This window comes from Astatotilapia calliptera, chromosome 2 (genome assembly GCF_900246225.1).
Source record: "Astatotilapia calliptera chromosome 2, fAstCal1.2, whole genome shotgun sequence".
Lineage (NCBI taxonomy): Eukaryota > Metazoa > Chordata > Actinopteri > Cichliformes > Cichlidae > Astatotilapia > Astatotilapia calliptera.
Window position 1 is genome coordinate 19,741,327 of NC_039303.1, and position 25,607 is coordinate 19,766,933.

The 25,607-nt window shown below is 39.1% G+C and overlaps 1 protein-coding gene across 4 annotated transcripts in view; it reads left to right on the forward strand.

The window, feature by feature from the left end:
- Positions 1-25,607, forward strand: part of il1rapl2 (interleukin 1 receptor accessory protein-like 2) — a 470,217-nt gene that overhangs the window by 282,902 nt on the left and 161,708 nt on the right. The window lies entirely within an intron of this gene.

Here is a 25,607-nt window from a genome sequence, read left to right on the forward strand (position 1 = left end):
ATCAATCAATCAATATTCAAAACACAGATGACCGATGGATTACAAAACGTTTCATCATATCTTAAGCTGCTATTTTATTATTTGACAATTAGTCAATTAGTAGGAAATTAGCATTTTTTGAGGTGTGTTTGCAATATCAGAACATTGGTTTTATGCCTTGCAGGTGAGTGTGTGCACCTGTGTGGACATTTGGTGTGAGATGGTGCACCTGTGCTTGCCAGTTGAGTGGCATCCTGCCAGTTTATTCAATTGAAAATGTACAATATGACAGTTGGCACTACATCAGAAACTGAGCCCTGTAAGGCCCTCTAGAAATATGTGTTTATGTGTAAATTTGTAATGACAGCGTAGTGTGGTGGAGCGGGAGGAAACAAACAGAAACAAATCTGCACAACTGCTTCAGTTATTGTAGTATAAATTCAAATTCAAATTTTTATTTGTCACACACACACAACCATACACAGTATGACATGGGGGTGAAATGCTTGTAGCTGTGCAATGCCCAACCATTAAATGACAGTGGTTTTGCAGTATTTACAATTTACAGGTTACTACAAAAGTTTACAAATTAACTTAGAAATTTACAGTAAAAAAAAATGTGCAAATAGTAGAAAGAGATTATAAAGATTTTAAATTATAGGAAGTGTGCATAAAGAAAAACCAGCGTGCGTGTGGTGATGTGATGTGTGTGTGAGAGTCCAGTCTTATAGTGACGTGTGTGGGAGAGTCCAGTCCTACACCTTGTTCAGGGCCCGAATAGCCTGGGGGAAGAAGCTCCTCCTCATCCTCTTTGTTTTGGCCTTAAGGGAGCAGAAGCGCTTCCCAGACCTCAACAGTGAGAAGAGTCCATTGTTGGGATGGGAGAGGTCCATCATAATCTTCCTAGCTTTGGACTTGCACCGCTTGGTGTAGATGGACAGCAGGTCAGGGAGCTCTGATTGAATGATGCGTTCGGCCGAGCGCACCACTCTTTGCAGATCTCGTCTGTCGTGCTTGGTGCTGTTCCCAAACCAGGTGCAGATGTTTGCCGTCAGGACGCTCTCGATGGTGCAGGAGTAAAAGTTCTTGAGCACCTTCAGTGGCAGATGGAAGTCTCTAAGTCTTCTGAGGAAGAAAAGACGCCGACGGGCTTTCTTAACCAGGGTGTTGATGTGACAGGACCATGACAGGTCCTGAGTGATGTGGACACCCAGGTATCGGATATATATATATATATATATATATATTACACTTATAAGCTGTAAAATGTATTTATAAAGATGTCTTGTGGAAAAAGTTAATTATATTACACTAATATCTATTTTTCCTACAATATTTTTCCCAAGGTGGTGCAAAGATAGCTCGACACTGCAGATAACCAAAATAAACACACTTATGAACACAGAATGACACCTAAAGATTACAAAAGATTTTTCTTCCTTGATGTCATTTATTAGACCAAACTTGGAGCACGCTGGAATTCTTATGGAAGTAGCTCACAATGAGAGGAAGTGACACGCAGCATTGTTTAAGTAAAGACGGATCAACTGGAATGGCATCACAGTATTTGTTGAAATTAGTGAGGAAAAAAACAAAACAGTAAAAAGGTTAATGGGAGTCAGGCTTCCATCAGTGAACACAGAACTTCAATATCAGAATGTCATGCAGAGTTAAATGTTGGAAGTAGCCTCGGAAGAAGGTTCTTCAGCGAGAATGTCCTGGAGGCCTTAAAGTGGCACAATCACAGGGTAGCTCTTAAAGCTTTTGTAGAGAACCAACAAGATGGTCTGACGTCAGAGCTGCAGATATAGGGACTTTGACAGCGTGGAAAAGTGGAAGCGACAGAGAAAAACAGAAGTGGAAGAAAATCATGACTTCAACCATATCTGGCAGAAGATGAGAGCAACCACAGATTCTAAAGCTTTGAAACACATATCGTATATAATGACAGCTGAACTTAATCTGCCGATGTGGACCATGAGATGTAGTCGTATTTATTTTTTTATCTTTTCCCACAAAGAAGAATTAACTGGATTGATTACATAAACATGCATTCAGATGTTTGGGGTTTTCTGTAACAGCTTTTTATTACTTCCATATTTTTTAACACAACAATGTTGCAAACGAAGGGTGACAAGGTGAGAAAGTGAAGCAGGCAGACAACATGAAAGAAACTCTACATTTCTAAGTGGAAATTGAGGTAAACAGTAACATATTGACCAACTGTCATTGCCATTTCAGATTTAACGTTACCATACGGTGGTTAGTTAAATGCTGTCACGTTTGGTTTAACCTCCAAAAGCTACACTGTGATGGATTTTTTTTACCACCCTTTGAAAAATCTGACTTGCCACGTGCTTGTATCCCAGTTAGCCACAATTAGCCAGTTCATTTGGAAAAAAGGAAGCTTTGGTTGCACCAGCAGCACTGCTCTCCTCTTGTTTTATTCCATAAATCACTCGACCTGCTTTGTGCTTGATCCTGTTTGTCTTCCTTCTCTGCATCTGATACCTTCTCTACCTCAGCTTTCTCCTTTCTGTTTCCATCTTTTCCCCTTCCTCTTCCTAGCTGTTTTTATTCCCTCCTACACCTCCTCTTCCCTTCATCCTGCCAGCAGCTTCTGTCCTCTACACCTGAACCACCTGTTTCTCTTTCCTCACTCCTACATACCATGTTCCATTGTTTCCCATTCCCACTCCTTTTCTTTCCCCACATCAGCGTCCGATTCCTTCTACCCCTTCATTGCCCTCATCCTCCCCCTTATTTGCTCTCCTCCCACCTCTTTTTTCTGCCAGAACTTGACACCTATCCTCCTTAATAAGCTCTCTCTCCCCCCCTCTCTCTCTCTCTTCCTGTCTTTCCCTTGCTCTCTCAGCATGACAACCTAATTAGGGCTTGGTGTCTGTCATTGTCTCAGGGTTTCTTATTAGCAAGCACACATATACACGCACACATTCACACACATAGACACATACACACAAAGAGGCACAGTCCCCCCTATCCTAATGGTGAGCCACCAACTGGATCCTATTATACTGCTGAAGGTTGTATCTAGAATTTGTAACCATGTACAGAAACTGCAACACAGGAGCAAGACAAATTCTACTTTCAAATGTGCTTATTGCCCTCGTACACATGTTTTTGTTGCTATAATAAAGAACAGGCGAGATGTGGCCTGTTGCATACAGTCAAAAAAACCATTTTCATGATTAATTTAAATTTTACTCTTGGAATTCAATCCTGGCATTAAGTGCAGTTCAGTTTACAAAAGTGAAATTAAATTTGATTTGACATTTGATTATTTTCAGCTGGATTGACATAAAAAACCAATAAAACTGTGTAATAGCTGATCTATCTTCGTACGATAACATGAATCCTCTTTGCAGTATATCAGCATTTCAGGATACTGGGATATCTTTTGCAGATGGTTGCACATTGTTTGCCATGGTAACATGAATGTAGTTATTTATTTAGAACAAATATGGATAAGTATATGAACATATAACAGTTTTCAGTGCAGTTTTCATGTAGTGTGTTCCTGTAATGTGTGCCCATTTAAAATAATCTTTGCAGAATATTTAATGTGTTAAAGAAATCTTAGTGTTAGCACAAAATACTGTTAGCTGTTAACTAATGCTAAGAGCTAAAGGTTAAGCTGTTAATTATCCAGTAAGAGCATGGACTGTTTGTAAAAGGAGTATATGCAGCGTGCCTCATTTATCGCGGGAGTTATGTTCTAAAAATAATCCGTGATAGGTTTATTTTTTACAATTTTCATAGATGTTTTAAGGCTGTAACACCCCTCACTACACGCTTTGAACACTTCTCAGACAGGCATGAACATTTTCACACTTCTTTCATTTAAACACTCTCAAACCTTCATAGAAAAATAAGTCCATGTAGAATGAAACCAAAGATCAAATCCTGTTTTCAGGTCCACAACATGGGAATAGAGCAACTGCCAGAGAATTCAACATTAGTGAATCAATGGTACGGAAGTAGAGGAAGCAAGAAGAATGAGCTGAGGAATGTTTGACTTATCTGAATGTTTTGTTTCACTTAATGCGCCTTTTAATCCGAAAAATACAGTCACTTCTATGTTCCTTTAGCATGTCCAGAATTCCAACATTTTGTGCGATGGTTAGCATCTTCCTCTGCCTTCTGGGAGCTACCACAGGTGTCTTTGATGGTGCAAAACGTTTCGTCGACATTGTTGTGTTTGTTGGGGAGAAAACTTCAGAGTCACTCTGCTAGCGATCGAAGATTTATGTAAATTTGAAAAGCTGGACGCTTTCTGTACTGTACAGGAGACACGGAGGAGATTAATTGACAATGGTCTACAGCCAAACAGGACGCAGAAGATAATGCGCTGTTAAAAAAAAAGCGAAAGGTGAACTGCGTTATAGCGAGGGATCACTGTATAGGTTTTGTGCTCTGCATTTTAACATCTTGGTGTTAGTATTTTGGCCACCCACCACATTTGGACATGCTGACAAATCGCCTAACCCTAACCTGTATACACACGACTTTTCACCTACCTTAATTTTTTAACCTACCTTAATGTCGTTTTGTAGGGGAAACCAACTGACGTAGGCCAAAGCCTTTCTTGACTCGAAGTTAAACATTTAAACATGTGAGTCTGCAGAAACTTTGAACATTTGAATTCAGTCTTCTGGGTAGTCTCATAAATGTTTTGTGATAATGTACAGATGATAAATAATAATTACACAATTAACAGCTATTTAATCAGTATTTAGTGTGAACACTAACCGAAAATGTGGCAGATATTCTATGTTTTAAAAATGTTATAGAAAATTAAACATGCATATTCTGCTTTGCACGTCTGTGTGGGCTTTATTAGTTTCTAATTGCTGCTTCGTATTCGTCTTGTTCGTCAGAGCTGACAAATGTATCGAGTGGATTATATAAGGTTTAGAAATGCAAAGGTAAACCATTAATCATCTTAATATTAAAATCTCGTATCACTAGCTTCAAGCAGTTTAAAAAAATCTTTGAAAACAGAACATATTTAAGCTGAGACCATGGCATTACAACATCTATGTTTTAGAAATGTATCGTATATAAATAAGAAACCTGTTTAGTCTCTGTCTCCTGCATATTTGACCATTCATCTGTACCCCTCCCTTCTCTCAACAATCCACCCCTCCATTAATCTTTCTAAACCCTGTGCTTGTCAGCAGTGATAGATGTGTGTGATAAGATATCTATATCATCTTTAGTGAATTAACAAGCCGTGACAGAGAGGGTCAAGGGGAAAATGGGGAGCTTTTCTAGGAAACTTTTTTGTTTTCCTTTTGGGTTTCTCTATTCTAACCCTGCTGCTGCGGTGCGGCACAGTGCACCGTATATGCAGACTGGTAACAAATTAAAGAAATAGAAAATCTGAACTCTTAATCTCTACAGTGAGGGGGATCCTGTGGGCTGTGAAAATATGTTTTCGAATAGCAGACCTAATGGCGTTGTGCTTGTTCGTAGCAAAAGGGTGTCTCTTCTTTCCCAGTCAATTCTCACTGGTGTAATGTGATCTTCTCATGAGTTCACACGGGAGCTGGTCCAAATACAAGCTACAAGAAAAGAAAAAAATCAAACTACTTGTCCTGTCTTGTTTTAAAAAGTGAAAACTAAGTTGAATTCTCAAATACAAGATAACACTCTGTTGGCCTAAGGCAAAATAATTGGGATTCAAAGTCCACAGTGATCCTTTTGATAACCTTTTCAAAGAGGCTGGCCTTCTTTAATTCATGGACTACGTCCTGAGCCTGCGCTGCGCTTTACAGCCGGCTGCATTATGTGTTCATACTTGTTGTTGAAAGACCTCAAATTATTTTAGCAATTTATTAAATGAATGCGAGGAAACAATGTGACAGTGTGAATGATTCATCTGTTGTGAACTGTCACCAAAGTGTGCTGCTTCTGTAGCTTCACTTTCAATACAGTCAGACTCTCAGCTTCAGCTTTAATGCTTTGGTTCATTCTCACAGCTGCTGCAGAGAGAAAAAAACAAAACACAAAAAGAGGAAAATCCACTGTTTAGTACCTCGTCATCAAGGTACAAGTCAGTGACATTGAATGGGGAGGAGGATTTATCTGCTGTAAGTATTTTCCTGATACTGAAATATTGGGAAAAACTACACTGAAGTGCTGCTGTATTCTCCCTCCAAAGGGAGGAAGTATGTCATTGGCTCTGTTTGGTTATTTGCGGTCTAGTATCCACAGATATCATTTTCAAATGTTGTGTGATGGTAGACAGAAATAAAAGATCAAGTTAATTTGATTATTACTTAAGTTTGGTAAAAATTCGAATCAAGGTCACACCAAATGAAAAAATTTGCAAAACACTATATGTTAGCCGTATTCTATGGATCATCAAACTTCACAATAATATACAGTATACTAGTTTTTATTGACAGTTTAATTCTTTTTTGTAAAATTCATTTTAAATTTGAAGTATTTATTAAAGGATTAATAATTCATTTTGAAATATTGATTTATAAATAGTGTTTTTGTCTTAAATTAAATAAATAACAAATTACTTTAGTAATTAAAAAAATAAGCGAATAATTATAAGAGAATTCATAAATGAATTTACAAATGCATATTTTATTGCACAATTCATTATTTAAGTGCAGAATCCTTTATTTCGATGCGTGTGACTCTTAGGACATGAGTACGTTGGTCGGCAAAGCATTTGACCTTGACATTCACTGCTGGTGCCCAAGGTCAAATCGGACCTTGAAAAATAATCTTCAAGAAACCGTATGTAGTGATATATCATTTGAAAGGGCATAGAGAGAGCTCTACAATACGTTTTTATTTTTCCAATACAATGCCCTGCAGCAACACAACACACTGACGTCATCATTTTGTAATAAAAACATCATAAAGCATCCAAGTTTTAGTACAGCCTCTGCCCTTTGGGGAAAGCTGTGCTCTGTGAGCACTGTTGTTCGATGTCTGCGTTAATAAGCTTGCCATATGAATGTAAAAGGCTATATGTCAGTATAAAAAGGATTTGATATATTATTTTGCAACTTTTTTTTCACTTTGCTTACAATAAATGAAACAAAGTACATGAGTAATTACACCAGTTTCACTCAGGTCTCCCTGAATTTGTGTTGCTCTCTGCTGCAAGTGACAAGCCAAACAAATCCAATTACAAATGAAATTAGTTTCTTTTGATGTGATGACTGGTTATCGTGGTTATACCTTACAGAAAAATATTTCTGCATTTATACATAAATATGGCCTAAACACCACTGAGTTTTGTGAAATCCAGTTAAACAAGTTCAGTTAAACTAAACTGTGCTGAACATCCTCTGAAGGCTCTCCTTCAGAGATGGTGGTTAACTGGGACACCTCCTGGATGCCTGCTACGTGAGTCATTTAAGCATGTCAAAGGTCAAATGTGTAAAGATTTAAAATGTTCCAGTGTTTGTGCAGGTCTAATATTTAGAGGCAGACTAATCCAGAGTCTGGAACCTGCAACAGACAAGGCCACCGTGAGATTTAAGCTTAGACCTTGGAACGGATATGAATCATTTTGAACCAGACTTCATGTTTTTTTTCTGGAGAATGAAGAGATAAGAGCTCAGATGGGTAGGAAGGGGCTCCACCGTTTAATGATTTAAAATCAAAAAGTAACATTTTAAATTGGATCCTGTAAGTAACATGAAGTCGGTGTGAAGGATTTCCATGTGATTAAATTGTTTTACTTTAGCATTATGCAAGTTTTTTATTCCAACTTAATTTAATTGAGTTGATCTATGATTACATAGTCCAGCTAGTTAATGCTAACAGAAAGTAATTTATTAATATGGAAATCTGTTCCATGATTATTTTAACTTCATTTAAAGAGTTGTTGGAGTGTTCAACAACGTCTAGAGTCGGGTTAACATAAAACTTGAATGGATATTTAACAACTTTCACACAGCTGTCACTCCATCCATCCTCTTTCGCTTATACTCATTAGGGTTGTGGGGGGACTGGAGCCTGTCCCAATTATTATCATTGTTTCAAGTACATCCATGATATTTCTTAAAACAGGCCCATATTTCACAGATCGGATGAGCTGCTAATGCTGGATTGTAGTGGTGTTCCTTCAGGAGGGCAATGGTTGTTGGTCAGCATCCTCTTGGCAAATTTCTGAACACAAACATCGGCAGATGTATGTGGCCTCTCACAATATTACATGCTCTACTCTTGGAGTGATCTTTGTTGGTCGACCTCCTCTGTGAAGGGTGATGAATTTCTTTCACGATATGTCTGACTGACTGATGAAGTCAACACTCTTTAGAAATGTTTCTCTAACCTTTGCCAGCCTGGACAAGTCTTTTTTGTGAAGCTCTCAGAAATGTTGTCATCACATACGTCCAGCTGTTCTATCATTCGATTATCCAATTCTAGGTTGTGGGAAGCTGGAGCCCCAGTTGTCATATATAGGGCAAGAAGTGGCATCTGGTCAGAATGCCCAAGTAACACACACAGGCATGCAATCATCCACGCTCACATTTACAACTACACGTTCCGTCCCACTGATAGAAATTCTGAGTAATTTCACCCCTGAATTAACTGCTATTATTGGTCACATTTATACAGAAATTTAGAAAACCTCAAAGGGTTTACACACTTTTAAAGGTTTAGTAAAGTCCCTTGTGTATGTTGTAGTGGGTGGGTTTGCGAGAGGGGTGCAGCCTAAAGACACTGTTAAAAAAAGTCTAGGTGAACAAAAGTAGAGTGACATTCCTTCTCAGGAGACCGTAACTGGAAAATAACATTGTCCAAGTGAAGCAGAGAAACAGAGATGTGCACAGGGAGGGAGCAGAAGAAATGGAGGCAGGTGGGCGGGAAGGAGAGGGAGAGAGAGAGAGAGAGAAAAGAAGGTAAAAAAAAAAGAGTCAAGGAGAAAGTAGTTAAATTGGAGGGGTGGGGAGAGAGGGCAAATACACGGAGAGAAAAACACAGGACAGTTGATAGAGAGAAGATGGAATTATACAGAGAGATGAAGGAGAGAGTTGGAAGAGATGGAGAAATGAGTAGAGGAGAAAAGAAAAGCAAAAATCCATTTTCTCTGCAGGTATAAGGACCTCAGTAGGGAGAGAGAGCATGCGGCGACTGCCCAAGACCCTCCATACGCACACTATGATTAGGACTATGGCACACACACACACATATACACACAGACATCATGTAGAAAGAAATTGATACACCCAGCAAGAGGTCTCACTTTACTTTTGAGGCTGTAGCGCTGCAGGAAAGACATTGCACCCAACCTCTATCCTGCAACACTCGGTTTTCTCTCAGACTGAAGCAGAAAAGGAATCAAAAAGTAGATGGAGACACACACACTCACACACGCAGATGAAGGTGAAGAATGAGAATGGCGGAGGACAAAATGATGGAGAGGACGACTCCAAATGAACAAAATAAGTGTTAGATAGTGAACGAGGTAGCATGAGATGAAAGATTTCATGCCTCTGGCTTTTCCCATTCTTCACTTCAACACGGCACATTAGATGGAAATGCAACGTGTTCTCTGGGAAAATGAGTAACTAGACTGGTTGAAATGCTGGCTGGCTGCTCTCTAAGGTTAAAAAAGAGAATTGTGGTTGGCTAGCTGAGCAGTTAGGCGGATGAAAGGTTGTTTCAATTGGTGACATCTTGGCAGGACAGGCCATTTGGCTAGGTAGGGTCATTGGTGGGTCAGTCGGGTGGCACAGTGACAGGCTGATCGGCTAGCTGGTGTTTTAGCCGACTGACTGAGAACTCTTTCCGGTGCTCTGAGTTTCTGATTGCGTGGTTGAATGCTGGATTGGCTGTAGGGACACTTGATTTGATGGCCAACATGCTGGCTGTCTTTGGCTGTTAACTGTCTGTCTGTCTGTCTGCTGATCAGGCATTGTTCTTGGTGTCCAGAAGTCCATTCTGTAGAACTTCCTGATGACTCAAAAACTAGCACGATTGCAATGTTGTAGATCGATAATTGATCAAACACAGAACTCGAGGTTACTGGAGCCCACGTACCACCACACAAAAAGCCAACAGTGGTTCCCCTTTAGAGTGAAGAGTGGGTATTTTTTGCTAAGACTGACTACAGACAGTGAAATCGCTGTGTGGATAGAAATTTATATTCAAATCAGTTCAGTTTTATTTATACTGTATAGTGCCAAATCACAACAGTTGCCTCAAGGTGCTTTATATTGTAAGGTCCTAGAATAATACAGAGTAACCTCTCTGGTAGGACCAGACTCAGGGAGGTGCAGCCACAAGAGGGGGAACAGACACAGGTTACATGCAAATGTATGTGCAAGTTGCCAGGACCATAGTTTCTGGGTTAGTTTTTACCAATACTGCCATCCATCAAATCAAGAGTTGCAGTGTGGCTGACATCTATCACAGCTGCCATCGGAATGATTGCACCAAATAATGCTGTTAATGAAATCCCACTTTCATTGCCACGGGTGATTAGATATACATCGCAACAGTGAATATTTTTGGACAGCCGTTGAAATGTGAAACATAACACTGACATTTCAAGTTGTCAGTGAATATTTTGCTCAAATCATATGAGCATAATCTGAAGAAGGCAGGGTTGAACTATCGAGACAAAAAGGGCCCACGTTGACATTTCTCCTGACAGACGACTTTTTGTGGTCTGCAAACAAAAAAACAAAAAAACAACAACCCAACAACCCCAAAACCCTTAGAGAGGAGTTCAGGGTGAGTAACTGGGCATGCAATCTGTTTGATTTTAACAATGCAGCCCTCAGCCTGAAACCCATCTGTGACCAAACGAATGTGTACGTTTTTCTTAACCATGGCAACTTTCTTTAACTCTTTAACAAACTTTAATACAGGTGGCAGATCAATAAACACTTAGGCTTGTAATTTTGGAAGGCAGTAAGTAATTCTGTGTATCTTTTTTGACATATTTTTCCTGATGCCATAGTTAATGGCTGCACAAAATAAATTGCTGTTTTTCTGCTGAAATTTCACCGCCATTACCCTACCTCACATCCCATCAAGCGCTTTCACCTATCTGCGGTTGCTGGTGAAGTCAAATAAAAGACCAGATTCTCATTTGCAATTTCATTTTTAAATTTCTGTCTTTATGCGCACCTCTCCCTGCCACACTTTCTCTCTCAGCTATTCCCCTGTGGTAAGGCACACACACAAGAAATACACACAACATTGTCACAAGGGTGTTTTCTAATGCCAGCCAAATGTTTAACCTTTCTCTTCATCAGATTACCAGACTCCAAGCAGGAGATAAAGACAGTGAGTGGAAGAGGAAGAAACAAAGAGATGGAGAGAGACGAGAGGGAGGTAAAACAACGATGGCAGTAACAAAGTAAAACAGAGAGGAGTGGGGAGTGAAATAGGTGCAGAGAAGGAGAGAACGGTCATTTGAAGTTTCTTTGGCAGTCCTCAGTGACTTGGCAGCCACTGAGTCGGCACCAGTCATTTGCCAATATGGGCTAACATGTGCCAGTGCATGCCACGTTGAGCCAATGCCTGCTGCCCTGGCCAGTTTTTTGGGAAAAAAAAAGAAGAAAAAAACGAAGTAAAGCCTTGGTTTTGACACTTTGATGTTCAAGGGGTTTTAAGGATGCTCTGAAATATGATGTGACTCAGTAGATTTAGAGAGGAAGGGGCTAAAGCAGGGTGAAAGGAAGGGCAGAGGAGAAATTGTGAAAACCAAGCCACCGCTCCAATGTTAGCAACACAACTCTGTAAAGTCTGATCCTCACAGCTTCTACAACTCTTGCTTGAGTGTCCTTCAAGTACACTTAGACTGTGATCTGCAAAGTCACTCGTTTAAGCCTTATTGAAATGATTTCAGGTCGTGGAAGTGGAAGTTTTCCTAAGATGGTACATCTGAATTATCCATTGTGCTGTGTGAGTTTAAATTTAACATGCAAAGTAAAAAGGAAGCACAATCAGGACCTCGCCTTATACATGTGATCACACAGAACTACCTCGCACAAACTGCACATGAAGTGCACGTGTGTAAACTACCCTTTTATTCCATCTATTATGTATTTTTATGTTCCTATTTAGTTATATAATAATAATAATAATAATAATAATAATGAATTGCATTTATATAGCGCTTTTCAAGGCCCTCAAAGCACTTTACAATTCCACTATTCATTCACTCTCACATTCACACACTGGTGGAGGCAGCTACAGTTGTAGCCACAGCTGCCCTGGGGCAGACTGACAGAAGCGAGGCTGCCATATCGCACCATCGGCCTCTCTGGCCATCACCAGTAGGCGGTAGGTGAAGTGTCTTGCCCAAGGACACAACGACCGAGACTGTCCGAGCCAATTACAAGACGAACACCCAACTCTTGAGCCACGATCACCCATATATATATATATATATATATATATATATATATACATATGATTTACCTCCAGACCTCTGGAGCTCAGCCCAGTTAAGGACAGTTTCATGCATAAGTCACTTCACATCAGCACTGGACACAAATTTAATGGTACTTTAGCTAGTTTTGAGACCGTACAGAACACCAAAGTCCGTATGGTATGGCACAATTTAATTACTGTCAACATGAAGTGCACCAGTGTACAGTATTAAAAGCAAAAATTCCCTAAAATATTTGCCCAAAGCCCTGCAGTCTCTTTGATCAGCAGGTGTTTTGTACAAATGGGAACAATAAGTACTCCAAGAGTCCAAACCTCCTCCGGGTAATTAATTTGGAAGGAATCGTTTTTTATTTACATATATTCAGTTTTGTTCTTTTAAGTGTGCTTTAAGTTTGTAGTGCAGTAAAAATAAGAGAAGAGTAGTGTGAAAGACGCTTACTGTGATTATACCAACATGTAGGAGTAGGTCATGGATAACAGGCACTGATGTGTAAACAACAGACATGAATAACTTGAGCTTATTACATAATATTATACTACAGTATATTTCTAACTAACCAAGCAGCTCATTCTCTTAACAATGTAAAAGTAAAAAGTGTAAAAGTGAGGTCAGAGGTCAACTGTGACATAATATTTGGATCCAAACTATAATGTGATATTTAGAATTCCCTATATGCTTACATGTTATTACAAGCAATGGCAGTTAAATAGCTCTATATAGCATTACTCTATTGACCTTGAAGGAGAGGTCAGAGGTCAAATGTGAGGTCAGAAGTTAAATGTGACATATTTACTTTCTATATGTTCACAGACTGCACTTGTAAGTTTTAAAACTTTTAGCCCATTTTTAACCAATAAATCACTGAGTTGACCTTGAACGCCTGAGTGGATGTAAGCCAGATTTGAATGGATCATTAACATGAGGCCACTCTGCACCCCTACAAAGCTGAACGACAATTCATTTAAAACTTTTCAAGCTATCGTGTCTACAGACAGAACGTCATGCAAACGCTACCAGAAACACAACCTCCTTGACAGACCCACCTGACATTTAACTGGGTGAGAAGATGAAGAAAAAATATTTTCTTAGCTCATGGCAAAAAAAAAATAGTGTGGTTGAATATTTGAGTCATTGTTTCCATTTAAATCCCACAAAAGACCAACATCCTGCCCTGAGATGTCCAACAACCAACAGCTTGCTGATTTATTGGGAATCTAAAAAGTCTTTACCCATCGTGAGCGTTAACCCGGCCTAAATTAACACTATATTTCATTGGCTGACATTGCTGCAAGTAAAGCCTCACAGTAAAGTTTGGTTCAGCAAGAGTGACTGTGTATATCATGAAGAATGCATTACTGCCACCTGTTGATCACTGAAAACAAAGTAAAAAAACGTGTTAATAACGTCTTTTTAAAGATGCATACAAACTACACGTACATAAGAATCGAGTGCAGTATTCTGTAAATGACAGGGGAAGCGTATACACATCCAGATACTGTGTATTTACATCATGTTCACATAAACATGAACATGAACCTGAATGTGACCAGGATCAGTACATCACATGAATAATTAGAACATCATGCTTGCATAACAAACTCATTTCACAAACATGCCGAGGGATAAAAGGACTTAGTTCTGCACACAAATAATGTACATAAGCACACACACACACAGAGACACACACACACACACACACACACACTCAGTGGAGTCACCTTGCCTAGGAGACTGCAGACACTGTTCAAACACACATCGGCTCTCATGCTGGGTCTGTAACACAAGCTAATCCCCACACTACAGTAATAGTAGTTGTACTTTTTACTTCCTCACTTATTTAATAACATGAAAGAACTGCAACATTTGGAACATTCAGGGGAAAAAAGGGAGACAATTGTTTTTAGGCACACAAAATTTCCTCCCTTTCTGTTTGTAAGTGAACACGTTGCACATGTGAATGTATAATCCAACGTTGTTGTTAAAGCTTTATTGGTATTTCAGCGCACAGTGGACTTGTGTTTATGATGAATTTGGCAAAATAAATCTGTAATAAAAAAAAAATTGCAACATTACAGAACACAAAAATCGAAAGATGTTTTTCATGGGTTAGTGCAAGTGTAAAAATCCACTGGGGAAAAAACCCAAAACAATGAAACATTACAATTATGTACCTTGTTTATTATGTGTTTTTTTTTTTTTATCTAGATTGGAAAACAGTGCAGTGATGATTTCAATCAGTATTTTTTCCTCTCATATACATTGTGTGAACAAAGGCAAGATTGTTGCTTATCAGCAGTGACAGGTATTGATCTGTGCTTCACAAGTTGGGGTTGCTGACCTTTCATATCAAAGAATATTAGCGCTCCAGTGAAACACACAGATGCGCACATGCTAACACAAAAATGATGGAGAGCGTGAAAAAGGTGCAGCTTTACTTTACTTTACAAATCACACAGCAGCCGACACGGGTACACACAAAGCCAGCATGGAGCAAACACTGTACCTCAAACAATTTCTGTGTGTCAGCGAGCCGACAGAGGCTGCTGCGCATCTCTCTGACAGCGTGTTTGTGTCTTCTGTTTAGCAAGTGCTATCAGAGTGAAATGAGTTTTTAATGAGGTTCCAGTTTGTTTTGATGCATTGCAGATTTTTTTTAAATCATAAAATGTCCTAAAAGGTCTTAAGAACATGTAATGGTTAAAAATGACTCACATTTGCATCTATTCTTATTAATGAAAAGCTGTGGCTTAAAAAATTATAATTTTCTTACAGTGTCATTAAAAAAATCTGCGTTAAACACTTTCTACACACAGTATTTAAGACCTCATTAAAATATAGCTTGTTGTGGCGTATGGATCCATATATAACCATATGAGATGCACAGAAATGTGTCGGCCATGCGTGTGTATGTGTGACTGTCTCAGCGTGCAGCAGTGTCCACGCTTCCTCTCTCTCGGCCTGTTCGTTAGATTGATAGTCAAATTAATCTGCAGCTCCGTGCAGGTATAAACACGCTGCCTGCTGGCCAGGATACATCCCCCTCTATTAGCTCCATAATTCAAAGCACCCTCCAGCAGCCTGCCCTGATCATAGGAGGGTAATTGCAGGAAGGGTGTGCCTGATTTATTGACGAGTTGGATATGGTGGATTACAATTTGATTTGGAGATTCATTAACGGCTCATTTAACATTTTGTGGAACTGGAATTTGTGTCTTTTTTGGGGGGGTTTCGAGACTGCTCCACAACAAGAACAAAACACAAATTCTGCACAAATATGAAATATTAGCGGTCAGCCAAAGTGCAGTATGCCTGCAATTGTTGTAGAAGTGATGCTGCCTTGCTTGAGGACACTTTAGAAGCGATTATGTAGCCTCTGACAGACGTACAGCAGTCGCATCAAATTAAGATCAGTGTGACAATTAAGAAAAAAAGAAAAATCATTGTAGCCTAAGAACGTGCTGTCTCTTTGCCAGTATCATAGCCTCAAACCAGCATGGACATTAAGTCTTACTGTAACTGTGACTCTACTACTTGGTAGTGTGTTGTAAAATAAAGGAAAAAACAAGCAGTATAGATTTCAGTGCATAATTTTGATTTTGAACGATCATTTTTCAAGCAGTCTGAAGTGCTTTTATTTGCAGCTGATTTGTCAGCTGTGTTTCAAGTTGAAAGAGGTTTTCGGCTCACACCTGGTATCTGTTTCATCATGACAGCACATTCCTCATTTGCTTTAATAAATGCACATAGGCAGTCATAAAACCACACATCCCCACATGTGTAAAAGTGAAATCCTATGCTTTATTCATACACTTTCCTTTGCCATGTGACAAAATAACAAGCCGCACTCAGCAGACGGTGAACACGTACACATACACACACATGCAGGCACATATGCAGATGCTGTGTGTTACGTGAGCTTAATGCAAAAAATTGCTGATAACCAAAGTGTTATGAATGTTGGCTAATCACATTAGATGCAAAATGGCAGCCACAAATCTTTCCTTTCACCTTTGAAATCTCTTTTTTCACCTCATTCACTGCCAGTAAGACAAGAGGCAGCTTTGCTGGACAGATTTTGCTGGCATTAAATTGTCGGGTCGAGCCTAATTTATTTGTAAGCCATGTTTGCTGCGAAAAGGCCTACACAGAGCAGCAAAGGACACACTGTAGTTAAAGGGACCTATTATGTGTTTCCTTATTATCTGTCATATGCATGCTGTATAGTGGCTGCATAGTGTAGTGGTTTGCACATCCACCTAGCATGTAAAATACTCCACAGTGCACTCCAGAGACTCGGATCACTTGGGCGGTGTGTCAGGAATCCAGTGTAAAAGTTCAGGAGCGAATGTTTTAAATAATGAGATCCGTGAATATAGGTGGGTTTTTTGTTGGTTGGAATAACAAAGAGAGTGGGTACCCCCTAATATGGCCATCACAGCCACACACAACTATGGCTGTAACACATCCTTCTATATACAAATTGTGTTTGGCTTTAAGAGGGAAAGAGGGGGTGTTTTACGGACAAATGATGAACTTCAGTGCTCCTGGGTTCCTGTAAGATAGATAATAAGGATTTTGAACTGTGAATCCAAGATTTAAATGTATGGCATTGGAAAAGAGCAAAACAGGTCACCTTTCATTTCACGGTTTAAAGCATGTATGTCATAAAGTCACCCAGAGATATATTCTATAAAAAGATAATGAGATGATGTGTTTCCTGCCCTCCTGATGTATATTTCCAACAGGACCAAACTTGTGGTTAAAAATATTTAACTTTTATTTTAAAAATTGAATAGACTTAACTGCCATCTTACTGAGAATGACATGGGAAGGTGCTACATGCTGAATGTTAAGCTTATCAGCTATGGTTTGAACTTTTGGTCCATATCCACATATAAAAGTGCCTCTGAGTATAAACTCTGATCCAGCCAAGCAGGACTATTTATGACAGCTCTGGAAATACAAGTGTGTAAATATGGAAATAACGACGCTAAAATTATAAAGCTGTTTGTTGATTAATGCAGAAAAATGTTTTGCGAAAGCAGACCATTCACCTTAGTGTTAAGCCTGGAAATGGTGGAAAAACAGCACCTTCATGAAAAAATAAGTATTCCAAGATATCAGCGACATTGTCAGACAGTTTGTTTAATTACACTTCATCCTGATTACAGTACAATGCAAACTGTACTAAAAACACATCAAATTATTGAGCGATTTTTGTTTTGCTGACTCTTTAATGTCTCCTATTCTTACAGGCTAAGAAGTAATGTCTTTATTTGTTTAGATAAAATAAACCTGTCAGTATAGCCAAATTGCACACTGAGACTAGCACGTACAGCACAGGTATGGTTAATACGTCAAAAACAAATTGGGCTGCCAACATCGTGATCACTCCTCCCGAAAATGGTCCCAATAAACACCAGTGGTCTTATTGCTGCTTTGTCGGCCTGGAGCATGTGCACATCTCATAAAAATGAAATGGCCTAAGGCTATGAAATGCAAACATATCTCTAATAAGATCTAGATGAACCTTAAATACCATCTCTGGAATCTAATCTGTAGCACTCTATTGCCTCTGTTACTCAGTGTTTCAAAATCTTTTCTCATTTCTGTGTCTGAAAGCAATTTTCTTGTCTCCTTAATAAAGTCAGAAATGTTCTTAACTCTTGACACATACTCACATTAGCAGCTATCTATAGGGCTGAGATGTGCCATTAACATCAATTATTTAGTAATATTTAGTGTGTGTAATGGGTAGAAAGAAGCTTTCTACACAATGGTAAAGAGCTTTAGTGTACACTAGGAAATATATTTTATTATAATGTGTTTGCATTTATTTGGATATTTTCTGTCCCACTATGGCAAGGTCTGCTATGGAGGAAATGCTAGATAGAAAAGAAAGAGAGATCTATCTATCTATCAACTACTGGTCATGTGATAAAAAATTGTAAATACATTAAAAAATGTATTTCTGGCCAGTGGTGAAAGCCTGCTTGTGACTGATTTGGTTAGTTGTTTGCCAGGAACACACTGACTGTTCTGCAAACACTTGCCAGCTATTCTCTTAACTGTAATAAACTAAAACAGTGAAACACAAACTGGAAATGGAGAGTGGTAATTATGGTAATTATGTTGTTCTTGTCCTCCTTGACCTAACAGCTGCTTTTGTAGACCATAACATTTTACTGTCTCGCTTGCACCATCTTGCAGGCATTCGTGGTACTGCTTTGAAATGGTTTAGAGCTTGTGTTTCTGACAGAATTTTTAGTGTTAACTTTTTAGGGTATGAGTCCTCCTCTGCCGCTTTTCAGTTTGGGGTCCTGCAGGGCTCAATTTTAGGGCCTCTGCTCTTTTTCATTATATCTACAGCCCCTGGGAACCATCCTCAGAAAGCATAGAATATCCTTCCACTGCTATGCTGACGAATGTCAGATTTATCTGCCTCTGAAGCAGAAAGATGCCTTCTCTATTAAACCACTTCTAACATAAATTGCTTGCTTGAGTGTCATCTGTCAAACAACAGGGGTGGCTGTAGCTCAGGTGGAGCACGTCACCTACTAACCGGAAGGTTGTTGGTTCAATCCTAGTCTGTTCCAGTCTGCATGCCAAATATCCTTTGGCAAGATACTAACCCCAAGGTTGCTCTCCGATGCATCCATCAGAGTGTGAATGTGTGTATGAATGTTAGATAACAATAAAAACTTAGAAAAATAGCTTGTGTGATTGGGTGAATGAATGAGTTGTGTAAAGCACTTTGAGTGCTCAGAGTAGAAAAGCGCTATATAAGAACGAGTCCATTTACCATTCAAGCAGAAGAACTTTCACCTTACAGCAAGATGATTTGGATTTGGACCTCCTGGTCAGTCTTCCTTATTCCTGTGTGACCACACGTTGGATAACCAGTTAAGAAAATGGATGAAGTTCTGATATGTTCACACACTGGTAGCATGACATTTGCTGGAAATTCTTAATAAAGAAATTTGTTTTAGTAATTTTAGGTGATTTGCTTTGTTTGCCACTGATCTGTGATGTGCAAACAAAGCAAAGTTTATGTCAATGTTCAAACAGAATGCAGGCATATGTGTGGCTTCTTCGATCTGGGTAATTTGGAGCTGCCTTTGAACAGTTTGTCCTAGACTGGATATTTTGGCAATAACACTATTTTACCATTACCTGAAATAACGGATCATTCCTGGGAAGCTAGTGATGTAGTCTTTTCTTTGTAAAAGTATCATTACTGAGAATTTAATCAGATGAAACCGGAAAATCAAATAGCAGATGCTGATAATATCCCTTATGTTTTGTATGTATATTTAGGAAGAAAAAGTATTAAATTGATCTGAAGGATGTTTGATTTCCAGGTTCTTGGAATTCTTTTTGAAAGAATACAATTAATTGACACAAGAAATGACTATACCTGTTCACGAATATACGCTATTATTTTATCTTTTTTTGGTTCATCTCTCTATTTTTTTCTGCTTCATCTCCTTCTGCTTTAATTTGTAATTTCCTAGACATCTTGTAATTTCTTGAACAAAGGCCATGGACACATTTTAATTAGATGTGGATTATAATGAGGTTTTCCTGAACGTGTTGGATATTCATTTCATATAGTAGAGCATGTTCGTTCTCCTCTAATAATCCCAAATACAGTATATTCACGGTTGGTTATTACTTATTTGCCCTGCAGGTAAATGGCAATGGAAAAAAAAAAAACTACCCCCTGAATATCTAATTATGATAACTTCATAATTCCAGCTGCAGTGACTTTTTTTTTCGTTGGTACAGCAAACCAAAAATGTGTACGACTCTAACTTGTATCACATTAAATAGACAAATGTCTTTAACTTCAGGGGCATTTTTACTAACAAAGCAATTTAAATGTATTCACATAGCGCCAGATATGAACACACACCCACACACGTACCAACAATTTGCATTTATAAGAGGCGCACAGCATGTGCTAAATGCTTCTGACACAGCGTTTGCATTGCGGTCTAATTGAATCATCATGTTTACAGTGCGATATGCATAATACATTCTTCTTTACATAGTTGTTGTTTTCACAGTTTAGTGCCAGGCTTCCAGTGTTCAGGTTGAAAGGGGAATGGGGGAGAGCTTTTGACAAAGCCCGATAGAAAAACAAAAAACAGGGAAATGTGGAAAGACAGCAAAGAGAGAGAGAGGACAGTTCTGCTTCAGTTCATCTCAATCCAATATGCATTACTGGCATGAATGTATAGAACCAAATCATCAAAGCTACAAGGTTAAAGCATGTTTTTAACATAAAATCAATTTGTGGGAAGTGTTTATAAAAGTATATATGTGAGGAAGAGCGTGTGTGTGTGTGTGTGTGTGTATATATATATATATATATATATATATATACATATAGATATTTAATTCAAGTATTTTGCCACACATTGATATTGCCCGTGGTAATAATGGATTGCATTTATATAGCGCTTTTCTAGGCACCCAAAGCGCTTTACAATTCCACTATTCATTCACACACTGGTGCAGACAAACCGCAGTTGTAGCCACAGCTGCCCTGGGGAAGACTGACAGAAGCGAGGCTGCCATCGGCCCCTCTGGCCAACACCAGTAGGCGGTAGGGTAAAGTGTCTTGCCCAAGGAGACAACGACCAGGACAGAGATAGCTTGGGAATCAAACCGGCAACCTTCCGGTTACAGATGAGCTTCCCAACCCCCTGAACCACGGTCGCCCTGGTAGTGCACATGAGCCGCAATCCTCGTTTGTTGTGCAATTATGTAAAATAAATGAGGATTGCGGCTTGTGCGCACTACCACAAGCTGGGACATAGCGACAGAGAGTTATCGATGATGCAAGAAGGCAGCAAACAGTGCCGTTTTGCTAGCAGCAGCTGGCAACACAGAGAAACGTACAAGGTGTTTTTTGATGTCAGTGCTGTGACATTCCAGCTCCATATTCGCCCCGCTTTTCGGGATCTCTATGACATCATATTTAAATGTACTGAGTAACATTATGCATCGTGACTGAGAGTCATCAACACAAACGTTGATGTTGATGACTCTAAGCCACAATGCACGGGGGTATTTTAAAGGGAACCTGTTATGCTCATTTCCAGCTCGGTATTTTGCTTCTTTGACTCTTGGCAGATTATCCTCTGTCGGAAGTTTTAACCCCACATCTCTAAAACTGTAATTTCTTCATTTTGGTTAGACCTTGCCTTTTTTCTGCAAAACACCTGGTACACAATGAACTCACTGACAGTAGCTTTACCTACTTACTGTAAACATTTAGGCTAAATGTATTTAAAAAGCTGATGTAGCCTCTTTAGTCAACCTGCTTTGATACCACTTTAAACATAATAACAGCTAACGAGGGTTAATGTAATTATAAAGAATAGCTTAGCTACATTGTACAGTAAAAAAGCCCATTGCCTTTACTAAAAATGTCGTATTGATTAGGATGGAATAAGCACATTCTTGTTATTGGTCTAAAAAAAGACGTCTTACCTGTTGCAACTGTTGTCCTTTCTTCTTTAGGAAAAACAAACTAATTTAACTTAAATTAAAGAAGATTTTTTGGTGTACTTTAACCCTCTAATATCAGGAGATCATTAAATTATGAATGGCAGATAGAAAGTGCTTACATAGAAAAAGGGATTAGGTGAAAGAGGCAAGTTGTCTCAAGGCCATCTGACAGAACACTTTAATCAGTTCAGCTGTCTAAACAGTTGGTCAACAGCTCACATTTTTCTCAAGCTGTACTCCTGTAAAGACAGTCTGAAACATGTGTTTACACTTCAAGTCTATTTCTGTCATTTATGGGCTCAAATACAGGTGACCTGGAGCTTGCCTTGCTGGAAACGCATTCGTTTTTAGGGACATATGGAGCTCTGGGATTACTGCTGCTCTCCTACTGACGTGCTCCTGTCTTGCACCTGTTGACACAGTGCTGGTGTGGAAATCATTTGGGCTGATACGGTCCATATCTTTCTTTCTATTTAGCTATTTGGTCTTTTTTTATTTATACATAAAGGGTGATTAAGTAGCTAATATGAACGTGAAAACAAATCCCAAAAAATAAGAAGGGTTAGTAAAAGACTGAATTATATCTGATTGAGAGAAAAAGACAGAGAGGGACAGAAAAGTCAGAGAAGCGTATAGGATAAGGTAACCGAATCACTGGAGGAGAAAACAAGATGCTGTAGGCTGGAGATAGATTGATGAGGAGTAGAAAAAACTGGGGGATGGATGGATAAAAAGCTTTCCAGGCCTCTAGTTCAATGCTCAGTGGTCTTGGTAAGGTCAATGACAAAAATCCAGGGTCCCCTGTAAGACAGACACACACACACACACACACACACACACACACCCATTGTCCCTTAACCTCTCATCTAAGTGGATCTAAACCACTCATCCCATCAATGCTCTGTGTGTGTGTGTGTGTGTGTGTTGGGCAGGGTATGTGCATGAGGGAGTAAGACTAAGAGATCAATGCGCTGTTTTGTGTTTGGAGGTGAACTTGGGAGAGCACACATAGCAAAGTCTGCCCACACACAACCACAAAACCACACACACACACCAACAATTACAATCACCTTGAGCAGATATTAAGACTTCAAATCGAAAACGATGTTGAAAGCGTGTTGCATCACGCACATGAAAGAAAACTTCAAAGTTCGCTTGTTTTGTTTCATTAGAAAAATTTGGCTCAAGGACACGCTGTCACACATGGCGTTATGACGGCAGCATGTAACTGTGAGCTGTAACCTCCGATGTCTCGCTAGCACAAATAACAACACACATTTTATCAACACAGTCCACAGAGCCTACCTGTCTTCGAGGTAATTGCTTCGGCTCTGTTTTTGCACATCTGCTGCGACAGGGAGCTGCATGCTAATTGCAGCAGGTGCAAAAAGGCAGGGCAGGGGTAAACCTTATTTAGTGGACGGGCTTCTGGACTGAGCTGAGAAACATTTTATGTGTCTAGAAACTACTGTACGAAGTGGGCTGAGGTTTATCCCTTTGGGGCAGCGCAGCAAGCTTTTGCAGTCCCTCTGGCTTCTATTACTTTTCACTTGTTTCTAATGTTATTCTCTTCTTCCCTTCCTCTTACTTTTGTGTCCCCCTGTATCTTACATCCTAGTCTAACGCTGGTCTTTATCTCTTTGTCTAACCTACTTCTATTTTGGTTAATTCCTGTTTTACTCTGACAGTTAGTTTTCTCATATCTTCTTTTTGTTTTAGTTCCCTTCCCTCCTTGTTATTGTTTGCTGTCCTTATTAGCTTCATCTGTGTTTTACTGCTTTCACCTCCACCCAACCAGGCCCCTGTGTAGTCTTGCGTTTCCCTTTGTCCTTGGCAGATTGTATATTTTCCTCCCACGTGCTTCAGTGTTTCTCATCTTAATCTTCAGTAATGTGGACCATCTGGATTTTAGTTTATCAGCTTTTTAATAAAGCTTGCACTATCTATGTCCACAAAGCCTGCTTCTAAAACTCCTTTACAGTTACTTTAGGCACTAGTAGACTGTCAATTTTAGTTGTACCAGCACAAGTTCTACTTTGAAGGTGAACGGAGATTACATCGAAGGCATTAACTTGCAAACTGTGGCAATCTGGTGACAACCAAAGCAACTGCAAGGAGGTTATTAGTGTAGTACTGTATAACTGTCTGTGACTATTCTTACACTGTTAACCTTTTGGAACGTCACAGAGTGCACACTCTTCTCTAGCAACCGGTGTTTATCAGGCTGACACAATTCACTCTCTAGATCAACATTAAAGGGCTTTAGTAGTTGATTTCACAGTAACTACTAGCTTCTAGCAACCTCCAGCGACTAATCACATCATACTTATAAAAATGACCAGTGCCAAATTGTCAGCAACTCGTCTCTGTGCCTGTGTCAGTATGACCTCACTTGTCCTTTAGGTGTTTTGTATTGAAACAAGTAACATGCTGCTTTTGGAAATGAAGGCATTCGAGGTTTTAAAACCCCAAACGAGTATCAGCAATGCTAAATGCTAATAGCTATTCTCTGTGCTCGCTTTATAAACAACATCTTTTGCGTGCTAACCAAAATGTTGCTTCTAGAGAGGCTGCTCCCTGATATTGTTGCCATAAAGATAAAAGTTAATATGTGCAGGAGTGCTCTGGATCCGATTAATATCTTTGTACAAACACCCCAAACAGTCAGTTTTGATTCAGTTTCCTAAATACACGCAGTGGTACATTTTTACATATTCATTGCCAGTTTTGTCCACTGTGCAGTGGTATTATGGGCTATTTGTTAATAATAATTTTTTAAAAAAGGATTTATGTAATTCAAACTCATTAGTCATGTAAAATGCCATGTCAGGAGAAGGAAATTCAACATAATCATCATATATCACAGGCTCTGGTCACTTATCGTACCTTATTGAAATATTAATGTGGAGAACAGCTACAGGTGTGAATATCGTGCTGCTTCAGGCCTCTGAACAATAATCCACTTGTGGGCTCTAAATGCAGCTCTGTCTCTGTGCTACTCATCAGTTGTTGTGTGAAGTGACTGACGTGACAGTTTTCTTTAAAAGCAAAGCTGTTGCAGTTCGCTTGTTTTGCTCCTTGGTTGACAGTAGAATGCCAGTAACCACAAAGACTGATACTTTATTTCTTAGTGACTCTATTTGTCATTCAGCACTAAACATTACTATTTACCCTTTGTTGTCAAGGATGGATCCTAACAGTTTAATCTCATAATTGGTGTATATAATTATGTCAAATTTTTCTAATTTCTTTCCTTTAAAATGTTTGATTTCAATCAAAGTGTATTTTATTTTTAGAGCACCAGTTCTCAAGTACAGTTATCTTTGCTCACTGCGATCTGCAAGAATGAAGCCAATGTATAGCAATGCTTTTTATGAAATCTTTTGTTTATGATGGCGTTTGTAAAACCTCTTATTTATTGCCAGTTCCTTGAATGGTGTCAGTGAAAAGCTGGGATGTCAATGGGCCTATAATTTCACCAGAAATAACCAGAACAGAGCCAAAGGGTCCACCCTGCATTTTCACCAGAAAATAGCTCTGTTTGACACAGATTATAAGACTTTGACAGTTTGAGTCTCGGTGTTGAACAAATGGTTGAATAACTCATGTCACTGTTGTAGCTAACTTTTGAATGGATAAACAAACCAGCTAAAAACAAACCCACTCAGATTGATTTCAGGGTGCTTGAATTGGCTTAGAA